Source organism: Conger conger, chromosome 9, assembly GCF_963514075.1.
Source record: "Conger conger chromosome 9, fConCon1.1, whole genome shotgun sequence".
NCBI classification, from domain to species: Eukaryota; Metazoa; Chordata; class Actinopteri; order Anguilliformes; family Congridae; genus Conger; species Conger conger.
The window spans coordinates 46505426-46526628 of NC_083768.1; the positions used below are offsets into that span (position 1 = coordinate 46505426).

Below are 21203 nucleotides of genomic sequence, written 5' to 3' on the forward strand. Positions count from 1 at the left end.
CATCTGATATATCAAATGATCACAATGTTAGTGAGCACACAAACTTGTATATAATAAAAATAGCGTGACCGTAAAGATAAATGTGAAAAAAGCTTAGCATTTTTGGATATATAAATTATATATATATATATATATATATACACATCCAGCCTTATCCAAAAAACGGCACAAAATTCCAAAAAGTTCAAAAAAATTACTTAAATAATCATTAAACATGTAGATGGTACTCTGATGAGCATGCATCAGAAAATGTAAGGTAGTCTGTAAATGATATGTGCTGTACGGCTCAAAAGCCTTGATGAACATCGTCCAAAACATTTGATTACATTCAGGTATTTGTAGGCGGCATACTCCCTTACTATGCCTACAGGCCAGTAAAGAGAGACAGAAATGTGCTTTAATTCACATTCTGTGTAGAATTACAGTAAAAAGAAAAACAGTAGTCCAGGAATCAGTGTTTTGCTTTCTGAATTGTAACTATGATTAGAGAAAACCATTCTCGTCACAGTGTAGCCTCATGGAAACAATTTCTCACTGGGAAAAGGTTGCGTAAGAAACACAAACAACCAGCAGAAAATTATATTTTAGTTCACTCATACAGAGACCGGTATAAAGCCACAAATGAACTGAAAACTCCTGCAACTCCTGAAATCTCCTCCTTTATCTTTCTTTCTTGATGTGGGTGAAAGAACCACCATCAGTGCGCTCAATCAGACACAATATGCAGATACAAGTGGACTGGCACAACCAAAATATAGAATTAAATAATGCTCTTGGTCCTAATATATTACCAGTAGTGTAGGCCTTTCTAGCAACTAAAGCAAATTTGGAAATCAACAACTGACAAGACGAGAAACATCAAACGTAGGAGTACAAAACAATACAGTACGGTTTCACCATTTCACCATTATTTAAATAGATATACTGTAATGATATATAAAGCTCGGGTGCAAGCCTTTAGTCACCCCATAATAAAATATACATACCTCTGCTGAGAGACTGGATTACAGCATGATTTCTAATGATTCCACAAGAAACGAGGCATTGGTATACTGTAACAATATCCAAAGCTCTGGTGCCGATTTCGAGTATCCTTTATTCCATGTCCACAGCTGATATAAATGCATTCCTTTGTTTTTTTCTTTTATTTTGTTTTGTTGATTTCTTCAATTCAGTTCTTCAAAGGAGACTGCAGATACAAATGGTCCAGGGTTCAATTGCTGTACACGTCACGAAAGCTTCTCCCATGGCAACCACACCCAAATAAAACAAATAAAAAATATAAAAGAAAAAATAAATATCAAGATAAAATTGAGCATATCCACATACACAGTTCTGAAAATTCTACCACAGAGAAACTTAGTTAAAAATGTGGCCTATGAAAGGATTTCGGTATCTTGAAGTCAGTGACAAGAAAGCAGAATTAAACCCACCAATAATGATAAAACAAATCCAGTAACGTGCACTCCCAGCATTGGAAAACAGATTGCTGATTAATGAAAGAGTGCATTAACGGGATGGTCCTCAGGCAAATTGAAAGCAGGCGAATAAACATTCTCTAAGAAAAGGTTCTTTTTCCCCCCCCTCTCTCTCTCTCCCAGAGTCATCCTGTCCAACCTGTCTCAGTGCCACAGACTATGCTAACTTAAACCCACTTCACTAGTCTCGGACCACACAGAGAGGAAGAACACGGGCCGATGAGAGGGAAAGCATAAAAATATGCAAGAATGACACACACACAGGCAACAAAGGGAGCCTAACTGACTCACTGGAGCACTTGGAAAGCAGACGGACGAGGAAAGGGCAGTTTTAGTTGACAGGATTCCCTTCACCCCCAACCCGCTAAACGCCGAGGCCACCCGAGTCAAGAGGCAGGGGACCTCTCCCCAAAGGGGCAACAACAACAACTGAAAAAGTAGGCCCCACACATCACTACGCGTATCTGTTCGAAGGAAAGGCAGGAGGTATCCTCATGGATTGATGTGGTGGCGTTACATGGGAATACAATTATTTAAAAAAATCTTTTTTGTATGTATCACTTACTTTAAAAAGTCAGTGCTTTCATTCTGCACTGTCCAGAAATCGTGTCAATATCTAAACCCACACAAAATTCTGTGCAGAAAAGTACAAAGCTTTCCCAATTTCATTTTGCTGAGTTTCAGATAAAGTAGCAAGCCCCATTATTGGCCTCAGAAAACGTGCTCCGTGTACGAGAAAGGATACTATCCCGCATATTAATCATATTTATAAATGATGGCTCAGACGGCTGCTATGAACACAGATTGTCCGTCTGTTTCCCCCCCAGATCAATTCCAGGATTGTATGAGACCTCCTAAATCAAGGCCATCATTTCTAATAATGAAATAAAAGCATATGTATAAGTTCAGAACCCTTGCCATACCAGATAGCATAAACTCACTCCAGCCACAATTCTCAAAGTAACTTCTGAAATGCCCTTTGTGAAAGTGAAATAGAGTAGAGCAGCTGCACCGGGCCAAAAACATATCTGCTCTCTTGAAGTTTGGATCATTCATGAGAAATGGCCAAACGTAGTTGGAAATAGCATTAGAAATGGGCTGTGTGCGCCATTACCTCTGCCTTTCGATCCCTGTTCAACCTGCCTCTGATCGACTCCAACAGTCACCAGACACCCATTATGTTTTCACTTATTTCACATTAAGATAAATGGTAAAATCACTTTAATCATTTTGTACTTCATTAAGACAGGACTTCACATAAGAATCAATCATCACTTTTTACAGTGTTTGAACAGTTAAAACCTATTTATTTTGTCGTCACACTAAGGCCAAGCAGACCTGGTATGAACTTCAAAAAATTTCACATGAATGCATGGTGAGTCTACTGGTCATACTATACAGGCTGGTAACAATTTGGGGCCACCAGGCTCAAACTGTTCTTGCCCGAGGGCAATAGGCCTCGTCTTCTGCTTCTGTCCCACATGTGTTTTTGCCCTAATACTTGCATCTTTTTGCTACTGCCTCACTCTTCTCCCATGGCTTTTGTTCTACTTCAATGATAAACAACATCTTGGTCATTTCCATTGGCTCCTAGCAGCCTTTATCCTAAACTAAGCAAGGGATATTTCCTTCTCTTCATGGTGCAACTCTGTGAAAAATCTTCTGACTTGAATTACAGCTCATACCATTGGCACTTGTAGGAAAAACTGTAACATGTGAGCACCTGACCTAACATAAGATATATACTTTCAACAATACTCACAGAACTCATGAGATATTATTGGGGCCCATACACCCACTGTGTATTCTAGGACACTTCTTAGAGTGAACCCCGACTTTCCCCAAAATTCCCCAAAAAGGAACTAACAAAATCTTCTGAAAAAAATCCCTTCTTTCAAAGAAAGCCGTACTTTCCTGCACAGAAATAGTTTTAAAGGCAAGTTTTTTAAATATAATATGTACAATTACAAAAACATGTCGGTATAGTTTTTACACAATAGTTTGAGATATACAATAAGTTATCATGCATTTTACATAACGCTCAAAAAGTAGCCTGATAGCAGTCATATACTAACCTCTTATTTCTTAGTCATTTTTATATATTTTAACAAGCAAAATTCTATAAGAGCTATAAAACGACTGTTTTCTGCTGAATAAACTAAGTACAGTAATGGTACTCACAACTCATATCAGACATTATTCAGGCCATACATATACTCTATATTCTAGGACACAGGTTCATAAGGTCATGTCTGCTGATCGACTACTTCAATGAATTTGGGAAAGAGGTTGTAGTTCACATTTGTACCAATAATGTAACACGGGGTGCATCGGGATTGTAAAACATGGGCAGACAAAAATTGGTCCAGAATGTTTATATCATGCATCCCCGGTTGTTTTGAGTTTCAAATCTCAACCAAGGTACTGTAAAAAAGAGGAAATAAGGGTGTCCATAAAATTATGTATTACATTGACTCGGATGACTATTATGAATACAGCCACAGCCACAACTAATAAAAGGTGTACGAATACAAAATTTGTTCTGGTGCATCACCACATGATCATAATTTCCCTTCTGTGAATACAATCTTATCAGGGAATAAAAACACAAATTGTGACTCAAAGTCTGGCTTGTGTGTCTGTGTTCTTCGGAAAGTCCACGCATGAGGAGGCCAGGGGAGGTGCATGGGAGGTGTTTTCAAACAGAAGGACAGGCTCTGCTTTTGCGTGGCAGCGTGTGGGTATATTGCTCTCATTAAGAACACTGCATCATTAAACGTAGCAGAGGACACTACATTTATAAAAATCTATCAACCAGTAGTATTACAAAATACACCAACAATCACTGTCTTCGGAGGCATCCTGCACGGCTCAACTGGACACAATTTAAATAACAGATTTTAAAAACAAGAATAAAAATAACTGCATCAAACCCAGGCTTTCTTGCTCCGACCACAGTCCCTTTTTGGCAAATCTGAAAAACAACCCACTTGGTTGCCAGAATGAATCCAAGTGTTATTAAAAGTTTAAGGCTACCAATTACTGCTGTCTGTTCCTTCAAAGTAAACTTTGACATTACGTCAGGCAGCATTAAAAAATCGAAAGTTTCCTGCTCTCCTAGCTGGATGAATAAAACCACCAGGGAAGGTGTCTAGTCACTTACAAAAACTTTTAATGGAAATTTTTTTAAAGGGACAGTAATACACACACACCCCCCCCCCCCCCGCCCGCCACAACAGATTTCACTGCAGTAATAATAATAACAACACTCAAAAAAGAATACTGATACGCAAAACACCTTTTTCCCTAAAATAACAAATAACTCAAATCATATTAATTTAAGGGCAATTGTACAGAAATGTAGCTTGTACACTGAAGACTGAATGTTAAAATTCCGAATGCGCCTTGCCCTGAAAGAACTGGAAATACTACAGCTGTATATACTCAACACTGATCTTGATAATATAACTAATCTTGCATGAGTACAAAGAGAGGCAAAGTGCTTAGTTGTTGTTTATCAATGGAACAACAAATCCCTACATGAATCTTAAGCCATGGTCCAATGCAGCATATATCACTTTAAATTTCATTTGCTAAGAAATACTGTCCGAAGTAAAACATATTGTTTCAAAAAATAAACAAGAAGTCACTGCTCACACAAAAACAACTTGAGAAGACAAACATATGCTGCACTTATATGATGGGCTCATACAAAATGCAAATCAAAGTCCAAAAGTCAAGAAGTAAATCTGCTACAGTAGTTCTTTGATACATTTAAAATAATAAAAGGTTGAATATTGTTATATACAGACTCTGACTTTGCTCATAACTTTCTGGGCTGACCTTTTATGGAAATAAGTTCAAAAATATTTCAAAGACATTACAAAATCATAGTTAATACCAACATATGAACTAGTTACATTGCTTGGTAAGAAAAGCATGCTTACTTTAACATATTACATTCAATGTGTTATGTATACCTAGACAAGATCTGATATATGCCATTTTTCAGGGCAAGCCTATGATTACAGTCAGAGATCTATTATTCCTGATGAAATACTCTAGCTTCAGCACAAAAAAAACTACATTGGGCCATTTATGTAAATACACTTTTTTCACCTATTTTCCAAATGAAGGACAACAATGCATTACATCTAGTTTACAATGAGCCATTCCCTATCCCTACACAATAGAACTGGTGCACAATATGCAATAAAAAGTTGGGCCTCCTTGTCCTTAAAAGTTTTCAAAGAGATGTTGTTAAAACTAAAAATGTAGAACAAATGCAGACCCCAACTGATGCCGATCCCCAAATTCGTTTGTCATCCGTAAAGTTTCTACAATGTAGAACAGATCTATAGTATGTCCTATTTACAGTTCAAATACATATAAAACTATTCAAACACTTCGAATGTACAAAATCATGTGTCTCTTATATTTGTATTTGTTTAAAGTGGAAAGGGCAGCATTTTATTAACAATGTTTTTATCTTTTCTTAGCCTGAAAACTTAAAGAGCTGCCTTTTTCTCAGACTTGGAATGGAATCCCCAGAGTAAATTGGAAATTGGAAATCGAAAAAAGAAAAAAAGAAAAAAAAGATTATTACTAATTTATCAGATTAGTTTTAAAAACAATGGTTGGATCAGGGTTTTCCCCAGAAAATGCAGCTGTTAATTTGCCAAAATAATATACAAAACTAACACATGCATATTTACAATCTCGCTTTATAGGAGCAGACGGTCTTAAAACGTTTGTAGACTGTTTGGCACAAAACAGTCAACAGATTATCTGTGTAGGAGCAAAAACTAAAAGCGTCATTGTTCCCCACGCTTAGTTACACATTTAGAAACTTTGGTTTTCAGTGCAGTCTTTTCTATTTTCTCTAAATGATGAGCAGTGTTTGTTTGCTTTGGCCACGTCATTAACACACTTTCTCCGACAAAGAATGAGGGCTTTCAGGGGCAGAAGACGTATCATTTCCAGACACTGCGTGTAGTCGGTTTCACAGTTTACAGGAAATACAGCAATTCATCTACTGGAACTAACATGGGAATTTTGTGTCACAATAATCAGCTATACAAACCACTTCTACAATAAGTACGGCTGCGAAACGGTTGACTTCTGTTGACAGGTATGAACAAAGTGATACTTTCCACCCCAGAAAACCATAAAGTGGAGGAAAACCAAAATAGTGTTTATAGGGACCATTTCTGAAAAATACAAACTCAGTAACTTTCAAAGTGCTAAACACGTTTATATGCAACTGCTTCACTGTAATTCCTCAAATTAGTGTAGGCTACTCAGACACACAACTGAAAGCTTAAAAATAAACTCGTCCAATAGCTAACTGTACAAAATAACAGTTGTAACAAACTGCTAATAAGTTGAACAAAAACACAGCCTGTGGCACGTTACCCCCGCCCCTCCTCCTCCAGAATAATAAAGTATCCCAGAATTGTATAATATTGTAGATTATGCACAATTGCAGTAAACTCTGTTATTATACAATAACCACGCTTAAGGTTTCTATTTACAGAGAAACAGGACAGCTAGCTAGGTTTAGTAAGTTGTCTATATCATGTTGCTTAGTCACGCTAGCTACTAAAACTTTTCTGAACTAGACTACATCACAGTGCGCCGAACTGCTGCTGGTCGATCTCCATTAAAGGAAAAGTCACTCTGAAAACATTATACGGATTCACTTCTAATGCGTTAAAAAAGTAGTGTATACCGAGACGTCAGTTGTTTTCCTACAGTGCATGCATCTTTCTTCGCAAACCAGAAGCAATAAGCAAACAAATTTCATTTCAAGACTCAAATGTAGCACTGGCTATGCAGCAAAAGTAGTGTAACTAGGCTACCAATGAAGCTGGACCAAAGAACATAAACCATGTTGAAAAGTGTGGTAGTCTACACACTATAAAGTCGCGCGCACACGCATATAGTTGAACGTGTAACTGTTCATAACTTTTCTTACTTTATTAACATCAAAGTGTTAGTTTAAAGTTTTTAAACTTCGGAGGGAAATACGACACTGGTCATATTAGCTACGCACCATTACGTTATCACAAACGGTAGTTCATTTAAATAAAGTTTTGAATAGTTTAGTAGGAACTTTTAGATGTCTTCTCAACGCTCTTTCGCTGCAACAATGCAAATAAATGCATGTGATTCGGCGGCTAAATAGATCACATCTAGCTAGTAACACATTTAAAATACACGGAATTAGACAGGCTGGATAATTTTCTGAAATCAAACTAATTCATTCGTTACAATCTTTCAAGCGAACGTTTCACGGCAGCTTCAAAGAAAAGGATTTGCCGAAAAGGGAAGGAAAAAGTAAGCCACAAACCTACTGGAAATCATGTTTTTCTTCCTTGTCTCAGAACGTGACCCCTCGATTAAGGCTACTGCTTCTAGCTAGTAGCCAATTTCAATTTCTCATGCATTTGACCCAACAAAACCTAAATGCCATGTGAAATCCGAGAAGCCCTGCTCCCTTTTCATAGCAAAGTAGCTCACAACTGATTCACGAAATCCCTTAGCTCTCCCAGCATTACATAACGTTAGCTACTAAAAGAGATCAGCATTCAGGAACTACTAGATATTCACATCACATTGTTTGCTGCCGCCCTGCTAACGTTCATTGATTCTCTTTCTCCTTACCTGTTGATTAAATTGCAATAGTCTTTGCAGTCTGAAAGATGGAGGAGCTTTGGCGTAAGCCATGAACCGTCTTTGTGTTTGTTTGTTGATCTCGGGGTATTATTTCTCTTTTTGTTTGAGGGGATTTAAGATTTAAATTTTCTCCTATGCAAGTGAAATCGGGGTGACTGTGTTTAATATTAAAAACGCCTGTGTCTGGATTGGAAAAAATAGAAGGTTAGTTTGCAGTGATCTCAATTCTTTATCAGAAATGTTATCGCTTGTCAGGACCTCAGACTCCAAGCATTACGTCAGTTTCAAGACACCAACACTATTAATATCAAGAAGCCCTTGCAGAGGAAAGCGCCACCCTAGACTGAACGCTCTTAAAGGGACAGCGACACGAGCTCGCCGCACTGAGAACAGGAGAGTAAAAGGTGTTTAAATGCTACAGGTTGAGTGATCTTTCACATTTAATTTCGGGTGGTGACATCTTCATTGCATCGAAACTATGCACAATCCAACATATTATCCATATCTCTGAGTAAGTAAAAGTAATGTTAATTTCAGGACATTGCATACACGATAAAATCAAATAACTACTGTACAACATGATACAGTTAGCACTTAGGTGTTTTAGACAATACAACAGTTAGGGTAGAGGAGTATGTTTTCATTATTTTTTTCATGAATATGGGATGGGAAAACAGGTTAATTCATAAATTGGTCTGCTGCCTGTTATAGTGTTTTATATGTGTATTGTTGTCTTTAGATGAAATTGATAATTTATCATTTCGATTATTATTCCAGTGGTACCTACACTGGACAAGTCAATTAACAAATTCTTATGTTATTATTGACAGTTTTGAACAGTATAACTGCAAACAATTAGTGGAAAAGTTGTTATGTAGACGGTATGAGGGTAAGAGTGAAAAAAAATATTTTAATGATTGTTAATGTTTTCTGTAAGTTTTGATTAGTTTTGATGCCGGAAGAGGCTTTTAAATATTCTTTTGGATGCAATAATTATGGTAAACTGAATTGTTTCAAACTATTTGCTAATTATTTGTAAATTTAATCTAACAAAAGATATTTCAAGATTTATGCAAACTTTGAAACTTGTGACTCCCAACCATAATTGCACAGAACCTGTATTTTCCCCTCAGATAGACTAATTCAGTAATTGCAATATTTCCGATGTTTGCAGATAACCTCTCTCTTTCAGTGTCATTGATATAGTAATAGATTAAATAGTAACTCTAAAACAGTGTTTTCGACATGCCAAAAAAATAATGTGAAGCCAGATATATTACAAATCATTATAAAATGTTTTTTTTCTTTTACTACCTCATAGGGGAGAAATTGAAATACTGTGATATTAATGCCCTTTTAAATGTGTAGTTGCTGCTAGTCCGGGCTGTTTCAAGAATTCCATCCACAAGTTTAGAATTTAGATTGAAGATACATGTAACAAAATTATTTGTGCTCACAGTATTTTTATTTATTTATTTTGTAGAATGAACTATAATTTCCCCGAGAGACTGTAGGGATGCATGGTCGATATTAGTATAGGTAGTAATATTATGACTGTTAAAGTGGAATAAAATTCTGAAAAAAAAGAGAAAAGAATACAACACCTTGTATAACACTGTCTTTATGGTACGTTAATGAATGCTGTTTCAGGAATATTTTATATACTGCAGAAAATATTGTGTTGTATTTCTATATTTGGTTCATAGATCAAGTAAGGCAGAAAAATACTTATTTCTACTTACAAATGGCAAGCAAGATGTTATTCTTTACTACAATTTTCAATGGAATTAACAAAAGGTGTAAGAATGTGAGACAGTGGGACAGGAGAGATTGAGGGAGTGAGGCAGGAATCATCCTAATTGTAAATAACACCGACTGAGAGGCTGTAGGTATCATGAAATGTAAAGCCAGTAAAATGGCTGTTTATATAGTGAATGCTGTGAATATATACAGTAATCACATTAACTGATTAAAATATGAAAATCACTGATGGCACACTCACTTGCCCATAGACATAAAAGTATTTTGTACATTTCCCACACAGTGCAATTTCACTGGAGTTACAATAGAGTGGTTTACTAATCATAAAAGCTGCTTGATGGAAGAGTATCAACCACCACTATAACTGCTCGAGATAAATTTAGCCTGTAAGTGTTACAATGAGACAGATGGGTAATTTCACCCAAAGGAGCCATGTACATTACTAGATTTTGTACAATATATTTTAACATGAAAAAGTAGCAGCAAATAAAAATGTACCAAAAGTTTTTATTCATCAAAAAAATATATATTTTAAATACTTTGTTTAGAAAGTCCCCAATTAACCAACATTTATACAACAAATATAAAAACCATCCAAATAAATAAATACAAGGTTTATTTTCTGCTCTGTAAATTTTAATGTGAATGTCATTACAGTTGAAAGCTATAACAGTCACCCACCTGTAAAAGAGGAAAAAGTGCACGCTGCCAGCAAACTGAAGACCAACTTACTAATTATCATCTGAAGAAACTTCTTAGTTGTGAAGAAGTTATGAAACGATTCTGTGATTTTAATTCTGTAATCACTGATGAGATATAGTTTATAAATTCAAACTATAATATTGTTGGTGTCATGCAGAAACATTTCATGTCAATTTTTTTTTACATCCAGCAGTATGTGCTGTAGTATCTGAAATACATAAGTTGATTTAAAACCCCATAAGACACCATATTGTTCCATCAGTGCAAAAAAAACCGAACAGTGACATTGTTTGAAACGTGTTTGAAATTAATTACAAAATTATCTCTTGGAGAAGCCACAAGTCACACGAAAACAGCAAGAAAAACCATAAGACGTTACGCTGTCCAGAAAATACAACATGTGGCCAAGAAAACGACCACGTTTAGGTCTCACCCATCCTTGAGAAAAACTATTCTTGAATTTTCCCAATGCTACTCAAAATATAGGGCTCATACTGTTGGTACAAATGCTAACAAATAAATGCAAAACAAATGCTTTATTATGCTCACAAAGAGCCATAGAGAATTATAGGTATAACTATGCTGCATAAAAGACTTCAGAAGAACCCTGGTCATATGTATGGGTTCTTATGCATCATGTTGAATCATCTCATCTCCATCGGATGACTTCACTAAAACGGTCTATTCCACCCACACTAATTTTAGACATCCCTCTCCACGTTTTGTCAGAACTAATCCTGTCGGAAGGAAGCGGGTGGCAAAACGTGATGTCACCATTGCAGTCCCCACAGAAGACTTGCATGTATTCATCGGGTTATATCAGGACATTTTCATATATTTATGAACAGCAGTGCAGTGGGCAGCAGTGTGACATAGATGTCCAGGATAATGAGGACATTGAGCTTTTGAGTACATGGTAGTACACTACTGTTGTAGCCTAGATCAACGTACCTGATCTGTAATATACAAGTGAACAAATTTAAAACAAGTGAAATTCACCAACATGTATTTATCAGATCTGTTGCACACTTTATTTTCTGGCATGAACAATTTCCACTCTCCCTTGAGAATCAAATGCACTGCCTCAGTTCCCCACATTTCAGTTCTGATGACTGCACCCTTTATTAATTAGTATCACTCTGCGAGCACATCCGATTAGTTAGAGGGCATGTATGTGCATTCGTATGACATCATTCATTAAACAAACAAAAAAGAAACCCAGCATGCCTCTAAAGCACAAACCAAGAGATAGATGTCTGCCCCATGTGGGATAATTGCATTCACAAATGGCAATCAATCAATGAATTCTTCCAGACAGGGTCCATTATCACTAAGTCATTTCCTTAATGAAACCTTGTCAGTAATTGATTCAGTCAATGTAACCAAAACTGTCCAAAGCTACATTAGAAGGTAACGGTTAGAATGAACTGGGACCCAGCAGTCACGTGTAGATGAGACAGTTAATTAATATTCTGTAATCATATGCTAATTCGAATAACCCTTTTTTACCTTTGAGTCCATGGGCCCTGTTTTCTGGCCGGCACCTGGCGTGTTGTGAGTTGGCATGCTGCCGATTTCATATTTTCGAGACAATCCAGATGTCTCTGGTAATTTTGGGACTCCCCATGCGCCAAAGTAGGGGGAGAGCCGCTGCTTGGGGTGTGTCAGTCAAGAGCGAGCAGCGCATTGCTATTTTGTTACAGTTTATTGGAATTTTCAGCAGAGAACAGGTCCTCCATTCACCCTTTCACTCAACCCAGGTCAAAGGCGCAAGTTACAGTATAGTCTATGGCATATTGCTAATTTTGGGCCTTGTGCATGCAATGCACGCATGTTCAGCCTACACAAAAGCCATTTAAGAGTTTTTGTAGATCTATTGCTGTTCAGTTTGTCTTGTGGGATCACATAAATCCCACAAGCAGGCAAAAGGATTTGGAAAGTGATAAGTTTTGGCTCTATACTCCAGCACATTGAATTTTAAATAAAACAGTGACTAATAGGTGCATACTTTTAGCTTTGATTTGAGGGTTTTTACAACCATATTGGGTGAACAGTGTAGGAAATCTACCCTTTTTTATACAGACCCTCAATTTTAGGGGGCCAAATGTAATTGGACAATTGGCTGCTCAGATGTTTCTTGGACAGGTGGAAAAGACTAGGCCAGCATAACCTCAGGCTTCACCACAATAAGCAAACCCCTGGCAAGCCTCAAGAATAGAATGGCCAGGTTACAGTACAGCAAAAATTTACATCAAAAAACTGTAGCGTTCTGGAACGAAGTGTTTTGTACAGATGAGATCAACCTGTACCAGAGCTATGGAGAGAGGAATGTGTGGAGAAAAACAGCGAATTATCCAAAACATACCACCTCATCTGTCAAACATGGTGGAGGTAGTGTTATAGCTTGGGCATGTATGACTGGCACTTGTGTTCAATGATGATGTCAGTACTGACAGCAGCTGCAGGATGAATGCCGAAGTATACAGAAACATATTGTCTGCTCAGATCCAAGCAAATGCTTCAAAATTGATTGGATAACGCTTCATCTGTGTGAGTAGGACAATGCAGCAGGAAAATGATCCAAAACATACATGGATGTAAAAACTGAGAAATAATTGTTTCCAATTTGTGTCAGTAGGCCTACTGTATTTGCAAGCTACGTGCATTAGTTATCTCCTCCCTAACATCATCATGGTTGTGCTTACTATCACAGAGACCGATAAATAAAAAGCCATGTTATTATTATTTTTTTGTCTGGAGGGCAGGCTGTGTCCTTTGGTATTCTAAAAATAAAGTCAAAAAGTGCACAAACATCAACTGTCTATTTTTCCCTCAGTTTAGTTTAGTAAGTTATTGTGAATTAATCATACGTTATAGTTCATACTACAGCATTACTGCCATAAATGGAATCATGGTATTACTACACAATCTTCCCCATTGAATTTTGTTTAGGCTAGTAAAACTTCAAGATATTGTTTTTTCTGGAATTTCTAGTTATAGAATATTGTGTTTAAGCTATTTAGCTACAGGTTTAATGAACTTATTTAAATTCTGACAGAAGTATGTAAAAAAGGAGAAGTAAAAAAGAAAGAAATATGTAGAAAATAAGAAAATTGAAACGTTTCTCTTATTTATGACATTAGTTATTACTCAATTATTGAAAAAAGTGACAGTCCAACGCATCCCGCAAAATAACTGTCTGAGGAGAAACATCAGATTAGTATCCCTATCCGATGCCATTGCAGTGGCGACTGTGGAAATTGGCAGCATGCCAATTTGGCAGTTGTTAGAATGTTCTATTTTAATTCTGTGCACATTACATCAGACTTCTTGTCAACAAGTCCCCAAAACAGAGAATTAAAACCAAATCAAAACTCACTTTTTTTATTAAATGGTTACTATTCTTGAACCCTTTTGACGACAGACATAATCCTTTTGGGTTTGTTTTCCAAGAGTCAAAATTACTCTATGTATTACTAAAACAAAGCTACAGAAGTTCAAACACAGTGTAAGTGGGAGATTCTTTTCTCACTGAAAAGATTTTTTTGAGTGGATACAGATTGTGGCAGTGCCTGGTGTTCTTAGAATCACAATGGAGCCACAGCCAAAACACTGGACAAATCCCCTTTCAAATCTGATGAAAATATCACCAAAATGAGCATTGTGCTTGTGTTTCTAAGCCATGTCGAGGCAGTTTTCCAAAATGACACATGGAAACTAAATTATGGATCTTATGTTGTGTAAAATACTGTATTTTGCTTTCTAAGATATCCTGAAAAAAAGTGTTTGCACTTCCCCCTGCCTCTCCATCACTCTCCTCATACAGCAATTTTTGTACAATAATACTAATATATTCATTGATTGAAGTTTTTGTGAAATACCCAACCCCCATCAACAACAAACACATTCCACAATTTCACATGCTATTTATTATTAAAAATCAGGCTTGCTCCTTATTTATAAGCATACTGAATAATAACAAAATATTTTGAGAAAGTCTGATAGATGCTCACTGATATAAAATGGGGTCACGTCAAAGAAAATGCCCTCTATTGTGGAGCCAAAGGTGTTTTCACTGTCTTCCTCAGATATATTCCCTCGAGAATACTCGAAAGGCTGGTGATCTGAGAGATTCCTTTGAAGTCCTCTGAACAAAGTCCTCTATTTAGACGTAGGCATCGTAAAATAAATTTTGTTTTGTAAAGAGTCAAACTTGTTTTTGGTGCTCCGGTTTTGTTACACAGGCCAAAAAATGCTTTTCAGTCATTCAGTCAACTTAATACCATACTACTTGCCAGTTCTAGGCTGAGTTGAAGTTATACTGTGTAGCATACGGATTTCCAAAATGCAGAGAGGGCAAGGTCCCCCTACACTGGTTTTGCCACCACATGTTACAAAGTAAGGAACTGTTGTCGCAAAAGCAATAGCATGTTAAAATAGTTCATAAAGATAGAACCGTGAGTTTTAAAGGTACAATAGGTAAGATTCTTGTGTTAAAACATCGTTACAAGACCATTTTAAATCCCTTCCTATCTCACTGACATGTTGACTCACCCTTTGCCTGTGTTTATAGTCCTTAAGGTTGGGTTTCAAAATATGCAGTTGAGGTACCGACACTCTGTACCAAAACATTGTATATCTGTATAATAATTTAAGCTCATTGGTTTGGGTTTCAATGTCAGCGCGCTCACAGAGAAGGGGAAGGGATAAACAGTGTTGGGCTTTGAGGGTGTTTGTTGCAGTTCCTCCTTGACCGTTAGAAATTACCTACTGTACCTGTAACACGTTCACCAGCCTATAAGGCTCAGTGCATTCACTTTCACAAAGATTAGGATTTTCTTTTTTTATTCAGGGTTTGAGTTTGTTTATGAAGCATGTTATGTTGGCATTTTAATGCCTCTGGCCAGTATGAAATACATGCAATTTGATTTGGACCATGACACATTTTGCGTTTGCATACAGTTGAAAATAGGGCTATTTAAAGCCATGTTGTATAGCCATAGCAGTATACTTGTTCATTGCCTGTCTGTATCAAGCTACAGTATATTCAGACAGCACTTTGACATACATTATGCCACCTGATAATCAACACACTTCTTTAACCTAAGAACAGATTACCCTTCTTCATTGTTTTGCTTTCTAACTTAATTCAGTAAAAGTCATGAGGCACATGTAAGCAGACATCAACATTTGTCCTGTTAACCAATGTCAATTTAGCATCCATCCTATTTACTCCATGACACAGAGAGCTGTTGAAACATTGGGTGAACTTTGCAAAAGCTAATTGGAATCTTATACAGTAAATCATGCACAACAAGATGCACTACAGTTCCTTATGTTGAAGTATGTATTTGACACAATATTGGAAAGAAAAGTTTGTAATTATTTAACTGAAATGAGTTCAATAGTTCAGCTGGTTTTATAAATGCTGGTATTGGGGCATTTGGGGATTATGGTCTAAAGCAACGTTTTTCAAAGCAAGTGCCGTGAGATCCCTTCAGGGATGCCTCGGAATTTAAGTTTGCTTAAAAATTAAAAAGTTATGATAAAACTAATGAATCATACTGTGAACTAAAAAAACTGAATTCAATTCATAATGAAGCATTTGTACTGTAAGCTCAACTGATTTTAATTAATAATGGAGCATTTGTAAGCTCATACTGCAAATATGAAAACTTGGCCCTCTACACATTCAACCTCGGTCTGATCTCGTCAGGACTTTAATAAAATACATTTGGTTACATCCTCCTAAACAACCCATTTTTACATTTTAGCTAGACCAATGACACGGTGGTTTTGTAAATTTAAAGATTAATGAAGACAAGTAAAATAATAAAACATTAGCAGAGTGATTAAGTCTGTAGTTTTTGACATTTTTACATGTCTATCTAGTTATTCCTGTCTTTACTATGGATTCACAAGATTTCAACAAATGCATAGCCTGAGCAGTTTTTTATCACTTAAAAACAGATTTATAAGGTGTTGCAAACTGCATATGCCTTTTTGGAGAGCCATGGAAATGGAAATTATTTACATGGGTGCCTTGGGCTTGAAAAGTTTGGGAACCACTGGTCTAAAGCAAAAAAGTGTTTTCAAGCATGTCAAAAACAGCTTGTGCAGCAACATTCTGCCCCAGGAGATTGTATGTGTATATATCACCTGATTATCTTATTTTAAAAAAATACATTTAATCTTTATAAAAATACATTTTAAAAAATCCGTCAGAACTATTTCCGGTGATACATGCAACCTCAGACTATACTGTAGGAGAGAATTACTGGGTGAATATAAAAGCTAAAATATTCACTCAGTGAGCATTCAACTGTTGTTCAGATCATATCAGAATGGGGAAGAAATGTGATCTAAATGACTTTAGTGCCAGACAGGGTGGGTTGAGTATCTCAAAAACTGCTGATGTCTCTAGAGTTAACAGAGAATGGTGAGAAACACAAAAAAACATCAAGTAAGCAGCAGTTCTGCAGGAAGAAACATGCTGTTAATGAGAGAGGTCAGAGGAGAAGGGCCGGACTGGTCGAAGCTGACCGGAAGGTCTAAAAAATAAGTTTAATACCAAATAAAGTGCTTAATGAGTATATGTTTGCAATTGTGAATGAATTACATGAAATGAGTCATGGCAGACGCTTTTTATACAGTTAATTTAGACTAAGCAGGAGACAGTTCTCCCCTGGAGCAATGCAGAGTCAAAGGCCCAACGGCTGTGCGGATCTTATTGTGGCTTCACCGGGGATCGAACCGGCGACCTTGCGGGCCCTAGTCATGTACCTTAGCCACTACCCTCACATGTACATACTGTGGAAATATAATGCTGCTTGACAAGTCAATTTGGAGTTACTAATCCTTGCAGGACTTCTTCCTAGCTGATAGAAAGTGAAAATACTGGAATTTGTCCTAGTTTGTTCCCCTGGGCAGTACAGTTACAGAGTGTCCATAGAGGCACTGAAACATCATACCTGGAACAGACACCTATACTGTACAACACTGTTAGAGTGACAAAACCATTACAGTTGTTCAAGTTTTGAGATCTGTATAGTATAGGCACTCTGTTTATAACTGAAAGGAACTGTGTCTCATGTTATGGATACTTATTAAAATTTGAAAGTGAGAGTGACACTCAACCAGAATTGGACATAGAAGCTGTGTTGCTGCCATTTAATATTCCGCCCGACTGTGAGTTATTGCAGGCTGGTTCCTAAACCTTGGAGTGGCTTGGGTTATATTAATGCTAAATTGAACCTTGAAAACAGCATGGGCCTTGAAATCAAAAGCAGTACAGTTCTCTGGTCTGACAGTTCAAAAGGATGTTCTTCTTGGCTGGCCAGTTTCTTTCCTCCACATTCATCCAAATTGCACATTTAGGAGGTCCATCTCATGTTTAAATTGAAAGTAAAAATGTATATGCATTGATGGAGTCTCACATTAGTTCACCCTTCATGGATAATTGTTCAACTTAAATCAGCTGTTTCACACCACCAACTCTTCTTGTAATATCTGATAAAAATAACATTGTATTACATACCCCATATGTAAACTAACTGCATTTTTGGATTGCATTGTTCAGTTATTTGAAGCACATAGTATACAGTTCAATATACAATTCTATATTTTACACACGTGGGAGAATGTTGCAATATTAATTCCCATACAGGGTAAGTCTTATACAGGGTGTGACAAGGAATATAGCAGAAATTTAATAAAGAGTGAAAAGTGTATGCCCCTCTCCCCTGCTCTTGAAAAATTCTCCTCATTCCATCTTTTGGGAACCGCTCATGAAATTTTCAAGAGCTGCCTTGAAATTGTGTGTGAAGTTGGCTATGTTGTGCATTTTCAAGACTCACTATCGGGAGACTCACCCCAGCATATCCCAATCACATCATGTACTTGGCCAGTTTTGTAATATGGGGGGCCCTGTAATTTATACCAATGATGTCAGATAATTGAGAGAGAGAGAGAAAGAGAGAATAGGTGGAAAATGAAGGCTGTACATTAATCATTCTCCAACTTTTCTCCACAGAATAGTGCCATTAATTACATGTCTCTCAAATACAATTTGAACATGGATAATGAAGAAACACAGCTGTCAAATGCCACTGGTTATTCAGCTCTTTATATTTAAAGGTAATACTGAGACTTAGTAACTGAGGCCTTAGATGAGTTGCAAAGGAAAGGTTAATATGCCCAAGGATGATTGAATAACAGCAAATTATCTTTCAGTACAATGTAATTAGTACCACCAGATGTTATTTTATCAGCACAAAATATATATTATTGTACATATTATGAACATACACTCCACCAATACGGACACGGCCACACAACGACCCAGTTACCTCGCCCGGAAAAGGGAAACCGTTGGCGAGCGTCTGGTGGCCGGGCCTTATCCCATGGGGCCTGGCCGGGCACAGCCCGAACTGGTCATGTGGGGTCGCCGCCCTGTGGGCTCACCACCTGCAGGGGTCGGCATCGGAGTCGGGTGCTTTGCCCAACAGGCAGTAGGCAAAGGCGGGGATCCGGGCGTGCTGATCCTCGGCGTCGCAGACTGGTTCTGGGGACGTGGAACGTCACCTCTCTGGTGGGGAAGGAACCGGAGCTAGTGCGGGAGGCAGAGCGATACCAACTAGATATAGTTGGGCTCACCTCCACGCACAGTACTGGTTCCGGAACCAAACTCCTGGAGAGGGGCTCTTTTCTGGAGTTGCTCAAGGTGAGAGGCGCCGGGCGGGTGTGGGGATACTCACAAGCCACCGGCTGAGCGCCACTGTGTTGGAGTCCCACCCGGGGAACGAGAGGGTCGCCTCTCTGCGACTACGTGTCGCTGGGGGGAAAGCCCTGACTGTCATTTGTGCTTATGCACCAAACGGCAGTTCAGAGTATCCGGCCTTCTTGGAGTCACTGGGCGGCATCCTGGAAAGGGTGCCACCCGGAGACTCCATAGTTCTGCTGGGCGACTTCAACGCTCACGTGGGCAATGACGGAGAAAACTGGAGGGGGGTGATTGGGAGGAATGGCCTGCCTGATCTGAACCCAAGCGGTGTTTTGTTATTGGACTTCTGTGCTGGTCATGGATTGCCGATAACAAACACCATGTTCGAGCATAGGGTAGCTCATAAGTGTACTTGGTACCAGAGCACCTTAGGCCAAAGATCGATGATCGACTTTGTGGTCGTATCGTCAGACCTGCGGCCGTATGTCTTAGACACTCGGGTGAAGAGAGGAGCAGAGCTATCAACTGATCACCACCTGGTGGTGAGTTGGATCAAGTGGCCGGGGAGGCTGCCGGACAGACCCGGTAAACCCAAACGTGTAGTGAGGGTGAACTGGGAACGTCTGGCGGAGGCCCCTGTTCGCAAGGTCTTCAACTCCCACCTCCGGAGGAACGTCTCACGCATCCCAGGGGAAGCTGGGGACATGGAGTCCGAGTGGGCCATGTTCAAAGCCTCCATTGCAGAGGCGGCAAGCAGGAGCTGTGGCCAGAAGGTCATCAGTGCCTGTCGGGGCGGCAACCCAAGAACCCGCTGGTGGACGCCAGCGGTGAGGGAGGCCGTCAAGCTGAAGACTGCGGCTTCGGCAGTTGCTGAAGCAAAAACCCGGGTATGGGAGGAGTTTGGGGAGGCTATGGAGAAGGACTTTCGGTTGGCCTCGAGGAAGTTCTGGCAAACCATCCGACGACTCAGAAAGGGAAAGCAGGGCTTGTCTCAGGCTGTTTTCAGCAGGGGAGGAGAACTGCTGACCCGGACTGGGGATATTGTCGGGTGGTGGAAAGAGCACTTCGAGGAGCTCCTGAACCCGAACAACACGTCCTCTGTGGAAGAGGCAGAGCCCGAAGACTTGGGGGAATCTGCACCTATATCCCTGGCGGAAGTTGCTGTGGTAGTCAAAAAGCTCCTCAGTGGCAAGTCGCCGAGTGTAGATGAGATTCGCCCTGAGATGCTGAAGGCTCTGGACATTGTTGGGCTGTCTTGGCTGACACGCCTCTTCAGTGTCGTGTGGAGGTCGGGGACAGTACCTGTAGAGTGGCAGACCGGGGTGGTGGTCCCCATTTTCAAGAAAGGGGACCGGAGGGTGTGCTCCAATTACCGGGGTATCACACTCCTCAGCCTCCCCGGGAAAGTTTACTCTAGGGTGCTGGAAAGGAGGCTTCGACCGACGGTCGAACCTCGGATTCAGGAGGAGCAATGTGGCTTCCGTCCTGGCCGTGAAACAGTGGACCAGCTCTTTACCTTGGCAGGGTTGCTGGCGGGGTCATGGGAGTTTGCTTTGTGCTTTGTGGACTTGGAGAAGGCTTTCGACCGTGTCCCCCGGGGAACCCTGTGGGGTGTACTGCGGGAGTATGGGGTACCGGGGCCGTTGCTACGAGCCATCAGGTCCCTGTATAACCAAAGTGAGAGCTGTGTCCGCATTCTCGGCACAAAGTCAAGCACGTTTCCTGTGGGTGTTGTACTCCGCCAAGGTTGCCCCTTGTCACCGGTCCTGTTTGTGATATTCATGGACAGGATCTCAAGGCGCAGCCGAGGTGAGGAGAGTGTCCGGTTTGGTGACCTCAGAATCGCATCTCTGCTTTTTGCG

The 21203-nt window shown here is 39.1% G+C and overlaps 1 protein-coding gene across 1 annotated transcript in view; it reads right to left on the reverse strand.

Annotated features, from left to right (window-relative positions):
• The window catches only part of trps1 (trichorhinophalangeal syndrome I), a 147131-nt gene extending 138722 nt beyond the window's left edge, over positions 1-8409 (reverse strand). The window contains exon 1 of the mRNA XM_061256028.1: positions 8145-8409. The gene's annotated coding sequence lies outside the window, so the exon portion shown is untranslated. The remainder of the gene's footprint in view (positions 1-8144) is intronic.
• Between the last annotated feature and the right edge of the window lie 12794 nt (positions 8410-21203).